Here is a 12,377-nt window from a genome sequence, read left to right as displayed (position 1 = left end):
CAAGGGAAGGAGCCAACTCCACCGCTGACGCTGCCTCCCGGACCCAGGAGCCTCCACTGCCTCCTAGCACTTCGAAGAAGGAGGTAGGTGCTAGGAAATCCTCCGGTAGGGTACACGCACCTTGGGTGGGGGACAGCAGCGTCTAGAGAGTTTCTCTTTGGTGACGAGAGCCAGCACTTTAGAGGTAGGTTCACCCAGGTTGGTGGTCTACTGCCTGAGGGCTAGAGGTGTGACCCTTGAGTTTGGGGTTTGTGGGGCCGGAGGTAAGGGGTATTTCTGGTGTTTTTAACCTGTTTGCAGGGCTGGATTTGGTGTGAGGATCCTCCCTGTGTGGAGCCTACCTTGAGGTGTCTGTGTGGGTGGGACCCCAGTGGGTGGGACCCCATTTTGTGAAGGAACAGGTGTGTTGGTCTAAGTGAGGGGATCTTAAAGGAATGGCAAAGTCGTGGTTTGAGGCAGGTCTGTTGGGTGGGGGCAATTTTTAAGGGGAGAGGTTCAGTTTTGGTACATAACGACTCCCTCCTGTACCCTTCCCTCCCACATTCTCAGTCATTGGAGTCACCTCCAGGAGCCAGGAGGCTCCTTCAGTGAGGGTCCTTGGTTAGAGTTTGTGGACTGCTCCCTTGGCAGGCAGTCTCCTCACCCTTCCCCTCCCCACACAGGAGGATGACAGACAGGTTGTGTGTCCAAGTTTTATTCTGTGAGGCAGGAGATGAGGAGATGAGGCAGGTCTTGCAGGGAAAGCTGATTTTAGTTCTGTGAATTGGGGCTGTTGGGAGTGATCTGCACAGCTGCCCAGTGGAGTGTGTTTTGGGAAATGAGCCTTCCAGCCCAGGATGGAGAGGTGCGGGAGTCCAAGAAGGCTGGAGTTACATGCTGTTTCCATGGGAACTGCATGGTTTGACTCTAACCCAGTCTTTCTTCATGAACCAGGGTGATAGCTTTGCCCATCCCCCAAAGTTGTGTTGCCAGATAATATGCAGGCCACCAATTAAATTTGAATTTCAGAACAAGTGAATACATTTTTAGTATGTGTTGCTAAATATGGCAACCCTATCCCAGGACACATTTGGCAATGTCTGGAACATTTTGGTTGCCACAGTTGGGATTGCCTCTGGCATCCAGCAGGAAGAGACCAGGCATGGGGCTCACAACATCCTGTACTGCCCAAGACTCTTCCTAGCTGAACCATTTTATCAACAGGGAGTATCCAGATGAGAATGGCAATACTGTCCCTTTTCCAAAATGCTGGAAACCAAAAGTATTTTGGATACTTTGTAGAATTTGGAATATTTGCTAGCAGAAAATGAGATATCTTAGGGATGGGGCCCAGATCTACATTTAAAATTCATTTTATAATTCATTTGCACTTTAGTACCATAGCCCGAAGGTTACTTTATAAGGTATTTTAGTGAACCTACATTTTGATGTGAACTATCACATGAGGTCAGATATGGAATAGTACATGCATGGCATCACAGTGACTTCAGAAAGATTCAGAATTTGAATTTTTGATTAGAAATGCACAAACTGTACTGGTAAATTTGGAAAGGTTGCTATCACCTGATGCTGATGTACCCCACGCCCACCATACTAGTCTGATGTGAACATTGTCTTCTTGACTAACTCAGTCTCACTGCTTTTAATTTGTTTCATATGCATGTTTGGGGTTCAGAGGAAAAGTGGGGGCTGTGATTGCTTAGCTGTGTTGTCTGGGACAAACTTCATGATCTTATCTCAGTGTCTTACCTATAAAGTGACTTGGCCATCCATGAGGATGGACGCTGTGCTAATGTTAGCATTGCCTAATTCCTTCCAGCTCATGGAAGGGTCACATGGTGTTGGGCACTGTGACAGGAGATTCCAAGCCAGATCTCCTTCATTCCCCACCATAGCCTCATGAGGAGAATCATCATATCCTTTATTTGATATATGAGGAACCAAAGGGACAGAGATATTAAGCAACCTGCTTTGAGGTCAAACATGGAGCAGTTAGGATTCAAGCACCATTTTTCCAGGCTCCTGTGACCCTGGCATACAGAGGGCATCAGGAGGGAGCTTTGTACTTTGGAATTGCAACCAGGAACATGGCTTGTGGTCAGGTACATGCAGAGAAACAGTTGAGGCAGAAAGGTCCATTTATCCAAGTCTGCAGGACTGTGAAAACCAGGCTGCAGCATTTGTACTTGCCTAGCAGGGGGTTATAGAAGGTGTGTGAGCATGGTAGGATTTGCTTACAGCTGTACCACAGGATGTGTCAGCTGATAGCAAGAACAGGGTGGATATTGGCTGCTGGATATTGGAGGGGATGTCATTTGAGCAGAGACATGAAGGAAGGGAGGTTGTAGTCATCTGCATTTAGGGTGTTCCTGGCAGAAGGATCAACATATGTAAAGGCCTTGAGTTGGGATCAGAGAATAGCAAGAAGGCCCATGAAACCAGAGCAGAGTGATGGAGAGTGATGATGAGGTCAGAGAAAGGACAGGGTCCATCATGCAGAGCCTTGTGACTGCTGAAGTCTTTGGCTCTGGGGGAGTTTGGGGCAGGAGAGGAAATGCAAGTGTTGGGGATGAGTGGGGAGTAAACAAGGAAGCCATGTCATCAGGCAAGAGAAGAAACTTGTGCCTTTTCTTTGCAGAAATTTTATCCTGGGCTGAAAATCCCTGGGCCCCCCACTCATCACCATGTAGAGGAGGTACTGCAGAATGCTTATCCACTGAATGGGTGAAGAACTTCCGAGTGGGACATTTCTGACACCCCTGATGCCGGTAGGATTGACATGTGTGTGCATTGTGTTTGTGGGCTCATGAGGGCAGAAATTCTCCTCAGGAATAATGCAGACCCATGTGCTTAATGCATGTTAAGGCTTTTTCTGGGTTCTGGCAGCACAGGTCCTGGGAGCTTCAGATAGTGGTGTGCATCTGTGGCAGACTTGATTGCCATGGTTCTCATTGGTGAGGGTGGCAGGAGGGGCCTGACTTTCTTGCTTGCTTTTGTCTCCTCTTCCATCCAGCTGAGTCTCCTTGCAGCAGGCTCATGGGGTGCTGTAGGAGCTGGTGGGAGGATTTTGTCAGAGTTTAGCAGATAGGAAAGGGCATATTTGTTGCCACTGTAGCCCACAATGACTAAGGCTGCAGAAGAGTGATGGGACTTGAATGAGCCTGAGTCCTTTTTCCCAGGTCTGTCCCTAAGTACCATGTGACTCTGAGCAGCTCCCTGCTCAGCCTCCTGTTTCTGCTTTCTAAGTAGAGGAGGTTGCAGAGCTGCAGGAGTCTGAGTGCCTCAGCTCATCTGATTGGCTGGCACCATCTTCTGTGACCAGGCCCTTCCTTTTTCCTCTACTTTGAATTTTCCAGGTTTGTGTTTAAGACTTTATAAATCTCAGTAGCTGATAAGACTTTGGGAGTCTTACTCCCATCCAGGTAAACCAGGGCTCAGCTAAAATATCTTAAGGGAATAAATGCTTTAAAAAAGACACACCATCAGATACCAAGCCTGTTATGCAGACGATCTCATTTAAATATGCCCATGCCCTGTGTGGTGAATAAAAACTCTTTCTCTTGTGGATTAGGACATTCAGACACAGAGATGGCAGGTACCTAGGCTGGGGTTGTAGCTCAGTGGTGGGGTGCTTGCCTCACGTATATGAGGCACTGGGTTGCATCCTCAGCACCACATAAAAATTAATAAAATACATGTATTATATCCATCTACACATAAAATATTTTAAAAAATTACTCTCCAATTCAATTGCAGTTCTAGCCTTTCTATATTTGTAATTTCTTCAACATTGACAAACCTGGCTCCCATTATTTATGAGTATTAGCTTATTTGTTCAATTGTATGTATATGTTGTGTAATGACTAGATCAAACTGATTGACATACCCATTACCTCACATACTTCCTATTTTTTTGTGCTAAGAACCCTTAAAATTTCTCCTAGCAATTTTCAAGTATACAATATGTTGTCATTAACTGTAGTTACCCTGATATGCAGTAAGTCTCTTGAACTTATTTCTCTGCATTGCAAAACATCTCCCCAACCCCTCCTAACCTCCTATTTCCTAGAAATGATCATTCTATTTTCTACTTCTGAGTTCAACTTTTTTATGCACATATATATAACTTTTTTATATACATATGTATATGCACACACACACATATATATATATATTATATATTTTAAGATAGGGTTGTTTCCTTGTTCATGAGTTGCTTGAATTCCTTATATGTGTCTGTCTGTTCATTGTATTGATTGCTTCTTTTGCTGTTCTGAAGAGCTGGTTAATTTGATGCAATCTCATTTGAATTTTTTTGTTTTTGTTGTTTATGCTTTGAGGTTCATATTCCAAAGAAATCTTTGCCGAGATCACTGTCATACACCTTTATCCTCTCTTTTTCTTGTACTAGTTTTGCACTTTCAAGTCATATATTTAACTCTTCAATTTATATTGAGATGATTTTTGTATATGGCCTTAATTTCATACTTTTGCATGTTCAGTTTTCCTAGCACAATTTTTTGAAGAGACTGTGCTCTTCCTATTGTGGCATCTTTGTTGAAGATCAGTGGATCATAAATGTATTCATTTTGGAGCTCTTTATTCTGTTCCATGTGTCTGTTTCTACAGCAGTTCCGTGCAGTGATCTTGGTTATAATATTCTTTCTTTTGACACTTTTCCAATCTAAATTGCCATCCTACAATCCAGAGGTTGCCCTCTGCTTGATGGACATTTTCTATCCTGGGGTTTCCTTTCTCTGCCATCTTGGGAAATTCCTACACTTCTCTTGTGCTGGTTCTCCTTATTAGATCCATGCCATCCTCTTTCTTAATTTACTGTATTGTCCTATCAAAGCACATACATTAGTAGCTATTGACAAAAAACAGATGAAATTTTCAGTTTTTGCTCCAATTTCATTTCCATTTAGCCTGAAAAGCTCCTTTTGGTGTTTCTTGTCATTTCTGCTGGTGATGGATTTTCTCCTTTATATGAAGGTATTTCCAGTTTGCCTTTTGTCCTGAAGGATATTTTTGTTGGATATAGAATTCAGTGTCCTCTGATTGGAGGATGTCATTTTCCTTCAAAGCTTTAGATTTTTGGTTTTCAGTAGTTCGATAATGATGCGTTTAGTTTTTATTTGAAGTTTGTCTTTTTTTGTGTTCACTCAGCTTCTTGAATCTATGTTTATGTGTTTTACATGGGTTGTTTTCAGTTAATATTTCATTAATTTGGAGGGACCTATTCACTTCTTATGTTTTGCAACTCCAGTTAGTCCTATGTTTGACCTTTTGATATTGACTATAGATCCATTGTGCTCAGTCCATTTGTTCAGTCGTTTTTCTGTTTTTCAGTTTGTATAGTTTGAGTTGATTAAGTTCAACTCACTGACACTTTAATCTTTTATGTCTATTTAGCTATGAAGATTACCAACTGACTCTTAAATTTCAGATAATGTATTTATTAGCTTTAAAATTATAATTTTTATAGTAAATTTTTCTTTGACATTTCTTATCTTTTCAGTTGTTTCAAGTTTCTTGTCTTTCACCTCAGTGAGTGTAGTTATCTAGCTGATCTAAAGTCTTTTCTCTGATAATTCAAATATCAGAGATATTTTGAGGTTGGAGGTTGGGATGTGTTAATTTTTCCCTTTAAAATGGGTTACATTTTTAGGATTCTTTTTGTATTTCACATTATTTTAGATTGTGTCTGGTTTTTTTTTTTTCATTTTTTTTAAGAGTACCCTACTGTGTTGCCCAAGCTGACTTCAAACTCCTGGACTCAAGTGAGTCTTCTGTGTAGACATAAATTCTTCTGAGGAATCCTGAACTTTTTTATTGCACTGGCAATTGTCTTTAGACTGTCCCTGAAACTCAGAATGGAAGTTTTATTCTCTGTAAAAGATAGCCAAACTCTCACTTCAGAATTTTAAGCCATTATGATGCTGCTGTCTATCTTACACAGCAAAAGAGTTAAGGTTCAGTCTGAGACTTGTACAATGTTCATAGGAATTAGGGGATACCTTTTTTCAGCATTCTCCTGTCCTTAATTGCCACTAGCAGTCATCTATGTTTCATCAAACTCTTTCCCCCTTTTCTGGCCAGGGAATCTGTGGAATTTATATGGATGTTTTAGCAGCCTTCCCTGCATCACTCCTATGATGAAGGCCAGTCCTTGGGGAAAAACATTCACTCCTCTCCCATTCCCCAAAGAAAAACACAAACAGTGGAAATCCATCCCAGTAATAGTTACTTTGATTTTCTCCTCCCAACCCTCTGTCTTCCATTTGTTTACTCTTCAGGACCTACACATAATTGTTTCTGTTTCTTCCAAAGTTTATACTTGTAACCCAGTTTATTTTTAAGTCATATTTCAGACTTTGAAGCCATGCATGGTCTCTCCCAACCTAACATTTTCATCAGAAATCCATCTAGTGTGGTACTGAAAACTCTTTTAGTAAAAAATGAGAATAAAAATGTAGGTTATATTACAAAGTTGCAGTGAGGAATCCTGCAGGGTTTTGAAAAGGTACTTCCTAAAATATCTTCTGTGTTTTGGGTGAAACATGGATGGAATGAGATACTTATTAAACTTTTGTCATCTCTATGCTGTACTGTTGCAACAACCTGAATTCAGACAGTGCTAATCAAGGTGGAAATGGAGGAATCTATTTAGAAACATTGTGAAAATAGAATAGTCCCAATTTGGCCATAGGTTTATCAATGGAGGAAAGAGATAAGATGACTACTGCTTATTGCCTAGGAATGATAATGATGTCATTAATCTGGATACAGTGCATAGATGGACAGTACAGTTTGAGGAAAATTAAAAATTGAATTAGAAACATGTTGCATTAAAAATTCTGGACAATATTACTCAGCATGAAGTTTGAAAGTTAAAGAGGAGCTTTGGAGAACAGGTCTAGAAATGTAGATTTAACTCTTTAGCAGAGAAGTGATATGAGTCTTATGAGTAGACCCTTGAAAATGGTGTAAACCTCAGAGGTAAACCTATGAAAGAGGGTGAATCAGCAGGAAATCTGAGAATTTCAGAGAAATTTAGAAGAGCCAGGAGACTGAGGTATACCAGAGGCCAAAAGTGAGAAGTTTGTAGTCTGAAGAATTCATCAGTGGTTTCTTGCATACCCATAAAAAATATCCAACAAGCAAAGAGATGAAATCCTCCATCTAAGACAATGCCTGTTTTAGTAATGAGGCTCTTCCTTCCAAGAAGCAGTACCAAAAATTTAATTTTGTTATAGCTATTAATGCAAAAGTCATATTCCAAGGCAGAGTAAAGAGGATGTAATGGAGGAAATAAAGGTGTTGAGTCTAGACCACATTTTAAAACTTCCTCAGGGAGGGGAAGGAGAGCAATGGAATGGTAGCTGGTGGCTTAAAGGCATGAGGGGAGCAGGGTCAGGATCTTAGTTTGGGTGTTATTAGAAAGGCAACCCTGGAGAGAATAATGAGTTTGGTGGTAAAGTTTTAGAGTAGATAGATAAAAATAAAATTGAGAATGTGAAGTTGTAAGTAATTAAGAGTTTTTCTGTCTGTAATATAAGAAGGAAGGAGGGTAAGTATGGAGAAGTTTGTTTCAGGGAGAAGAGTAAGTCTATATTGAAGGAAATTGGGAATTAAGACATTCAGAGTGAGCGTAGAGTGACATTGCTACTTCTGCACTCATTTATGGGATAGAAAATAGTTGGAAATAAATCTTGCATCAAACAACAAATAGAAAAGCCCTCTCCCCCTCACCTACCAAATTATTACAAGATATTTGAGAAGAAACAAGAGGATGACTTTCTAGAAGGAAAAAAACTTAGGGAAAGAAGATCAGTATTTGCAGCTGTTTTTCTCTGGTGGATCTCTACCAATTTTTGGAAGATCTTCTGAAAAACAGCAATGCATTTGATAACCTCTTAGGGTTAGGGTGACCTCTAAAAGGTGACATGTATACCCAATGGAGTTTTATTCAGTCATTTAAAAAATGCCTTTATGTCATTTTCTGAAAAATGGATGGAAGGTAAGAACATTCTTTTAAGCAAAAAAAGCCAAATTCAGAAAGTCAGGGGACATCTGTTTTCTCTTTTATGTGGAAGCTGGAGAGAAAAAAAAATGATGTGAGTCTTATGAGCATGGATGGGAGACCAGTAAATTAAAGAAAGTGGCCAGGGGAAGGAAAAAGGGATAGTAAAGTGGAAATATTGTGGAACAAAATTGACCAAATTATAGTGTTATATTGCATGCATGTACAAGTATGTAACAGTCCCACTATATGTATAATTGTAATGCACCAAAGTAATAAATTTCTGGGAGGGGGAGAAGGATGCAGGTTGACTGTTTTCCACTCATTGATCTCTCTGGTTTCAGCTGGTGACAACTGAAGTAGCTCAGACAGGATGAACTCTGAGCTCAGCATTGGAGGCTCCCCTGGAACCAGTTATGAGCCATTCTGTCTACAGACTGAACCTCTGGCCCCTGAGTAACCCACAAGAGGCAGCTAAGGAAATAGAGTCTGTCCTGCAGCAGGAGAACTGAGGTACCAGTGGAGGGAGTGTGGAGGTGGAGGGCAGCTCTTAGATGAGGGGACTAATTCTTCTGGTGAACTGTTCACTGTTCTCCCATGTTATTTATTCTAGAATTAGGTTTGATTTCTTTTTGTCTTAATTCATTAATGTATTGTGCACAGCTGTTTCATCTTCTCCAGAAAATTGACCATCTCTTAATAATTCTTACTTTTAAAATTTTGTATCTTTAAACAGCAAGGAATATCAAACCAATTGTTCAGATTTTGTTCCACGCATGTTCTGGTGCTTATTTAAACCTCAGTTCTCAACTGTACATTTTTTTTTTTCTTGTTTTCTTACCCATTCTTTCCTCTTTGTGACTGAATTCATCATCAAAGAATTTCATTCTTTTATTGATCTTTCTACATAATAATGGTAATAACAATAAGCTTACTCTCTCCAGTTTTAAAATACAGAGCTGTTTGAGGACAGAAATGATTTCTACCTTATGTTTCTAGGTGTGTCCCCTGTGTTTGGTTCACCTGGTTTCGGCACTTCACCAGGTGACAGAAGGTCAAACAACAAGTTCACGCAAGAGAAGGAAAGGAGCATATTTGAAACCTACATGTCCAAGGAAGCTGTTTCAGAATGCTTGAAGAGAGGAGTGCATATCCAGGTGCTTAAAATTACTGGCAAGCTATTCCCTGAATGTGGTAAACTGAAGCAATCTCTTGATCTTTCAACTCTTTCCTGTGTGTGTTGCATGTTTGAGATGAACATCTAATTGGTGCAAGGCTTACTGCTTCTTAGACATTTCAGTGCATTTAGAAGTGATAAGTACCACAAGACAGTGGTAGGCAAAGTGCTCTGATTTGAGAGGAGGGAGCCCTTACTTCCAGTATTGTTGGCTAGGGAAGTTTTATTGGAAGGGATAAAGACAGGCCATGGGCAGACAGGTCATGGGCAGTTTGTGTAAATTCAGAGAGGATTTGAGTAAGCAAGAGAACTTTCCAAGTGGAGGTATTGGTACCAATGTGAGATACTAAGACAAAAGTGGGAAGTAGGGTGTGAATTTGTCAAATATTGAATTGATAAGTTTGCCTGAAGCACAAAAATGCTGACCACTTTGCTGAGTACTTATTTTGCCCTAGATTCCTTTCTATTTCTTCTGTGGATCCTCATTATCCATTTAGAAAAAATTCTTCCTGATGGATAAGACAAGTCTTCTGGCATCAAAAAAAAAAAAAAACCTGAACTCTTTGGTTTTAAAAGCTAGTTAAGAGTGATGATTCAAAGTTTAGTATTGAATAGTTACTAATAATAAGAGATTTGGAAATAGACACAACCTTCTGAATAAATTAAGGAAGAATAAAATAGTGTGGAATAGCTGGAGGTGTGTTTGTTTTTCCTGGGGTTCAACTTAGCCCCTCTTTCCTTGGTTTCTTGGAATGGGAAGATGACACTACCATCTTCCTAGCATTTAGATCTCTGAGCTGCCAACAGGTTCTTACAAGCTGCTTATGAAGTAGGTATATGTTTTGACATGTGAGTGACCTCCAAATAGCTTTCTTCATTCCAGGGAGGACCATGGGATCATGTCACTCTGTAAATTACAGAAGGCAGCAGGATGGTGATGGGTGACACTTGAGTTGTTCACTCTCTATTTCCTAGTGTCTCAATTTCTGGTGAAGCTATCATGAAGTCAGCTGCAATGATTCCTTGTCACTAACATTCTAGTTGTTGCTCAGGGAGTAGGGTGGGGTCAGGTTTGGCAGATCATAGGCCATAGTTTCCAACCCCTAGCTAGATTTGAAATTGAACAGAAAATCTGTTTGAAGAGATATCTGATAGTTTTGTAATTGGAAACTATAAAAATTGAGAGCAACTAAAATCCAACCCTTTTGCATGGTGATTTGGAAATGCCAAATTTAGCTAATTACAGAATTTCATGGTAATCACATTTTGTCTATTTATTTATTTATTTATTTATTTATTATTTTGATTCATTGTACATGAATGGAGCAGAACTATCATTTCTGTGGTTGTACACAAAGTAGATTCACACCATTTTTGTAATCATATATGCATATAGGGTGATTCCTTCCCCCCACCCGCTCCTCATCTTTTCTCCTTTTAGTGTTGAATCTTATCTGTATCCAGCATCTCATAGAAAAGTTTGATTGGTGACTTTCTAGACCCTTTGCTGTCACATTGTAGAAGAAAAATTAGCATTTGATTTCTTATCCTCTGAAAAGACATAACTACTTTCTGGATAAATGAAAGACTGAATTCCCCTAACATGTGTGTGTGGCTGTGGACTAGTGTTTCTGTTAAGTCAGTGGAAAGATTATGGAGTCTAACATTCTTCAACTAAGGGAGTGCTTTTGGTGCCAGGCCCTGGTGTGCTGACTGTGCCTTTATTTCTCTCTTTGACCTAGGGCAGTGATGGAGACATTTTGATCAATGGGGTTATTGCTTGTAATAGAGCCTTAAATGGGAATCTGGCAGTCGTGAAACTGTTTCCCAAGGAGCAGTGGAAGAAGGGTTAAATTTTCTTTTCTAATGATATTTTGCTTTGGGCCTTATGTATTCTGTGGAATACCAATGCTGCATCAGAAACCCAGGGAGTCACAAGCCTCTCAGGCCTCATGCCTATGAAAGAGGCTGTATAGTGGTCAGGACTTACTGGCAGCTGCTGTGAAGAAATGTAATAATTTATATTTTCTTCTTGCTCCCTCTCCAGTCCATCTTCCCTGTCAAATGCCTTGCATTGGTTTCTGGTATTGTTTTGCATAGAAGAAAATCTTGCAGGATCCAGTCAAACTTGACGCATGTTATTTCCCTACACCCTGTGCTGTAAGATATGGAAAGACAAAACCATAGAGATCTGCATTCTTCACACATTTATGCTTCCTGTACTGGAAAATCTGGGCAATACATGTCGGTTCTGTTAGGTCCAGTTTGGTGATTTGGCATCCCTTGGCAGAGAAAGATCAACTTTATGCATTTTTATGACAGGGATTTAGTAGCAGAAGAAAACATTTTTAATATGAGAATGTTTTGGGTTTCAGTATCCCATTAGTGTCAGTCATTTGAAAAGTAAGGGTGGTTTTAGTTTTGATTTGTTTTAAATAACAGTAAGAGTCAGACATTTGAATGATTCAGATTTTTTTTCTTTTTGAGTTGTCATGTGGAACTTGTGACTTGTATGTAATAGTCTGAATTTATCTTCATATCATTTATTTAATTTTGGCTTAGTTCATTGGCATTTAAGAATGTGGATTCTTCTCAGGAAGGGGAGATATACTGTAGTGATGAGAAGTGTGAGTTTTTAGGTGAGCTTCCTGGACTTGAATCTTATCTCTGTCATGCCTCTGTATAACCTCTTATGAATTATACAAGCTCTGTCTTAAATGTCACATCTATAAAATGGGAATAATCAAAATATCTACTCTGTAGCTTTTTCATGAGGATTAATTGAGGATACATGTAGAAAACAGAGGAATCCTTTTAAAAAATCTTAGAATGGCCAGATCTCAAGAAATATTAGATCTTATTATAAGCTAGTCCAGAAAAGATGTAATGTGTACCACAAGAGGAGCACCTTATAACAGCTTTTCTGAAGCATAAATTAAATTAATTTTTTAACCAATGGAGCTAAAGTAATTAATTATAGCTATGTGCCAGATACTCATAGGGATTTTACCAATAATCAGGTTAGGTATGGTTCTTGCTCTCATGGATCTTGCAGTTTAGTGGAGAGTGCAGGGAGAGAGAGACAGATACTAATGATACTGATGTAAATTTAATTATAATTTTAGTTAGTGTGAAGTTACATGCAGGGTTTTATATGGGAGTGGATTTTCCTAG

Source organism: Sciurus vulgaris, assembly GCF_902686455.1.
Source record: "Sciurus vulgaris genome assembly, contig: HiC_scaffold_138_arrow_ctg1, whole genome shotgun sequence".
In the NCBI taxonomy this organism is placed as follows: domain Eukaryota; kingdom Metazoa; phylum Chordata; class Mammalia; order Rodentia; family Sciuridae; genus Sciurus; species Sciurus vulgaris.
Note: the sequence above shows the minus strand (reverse complement) of the source record.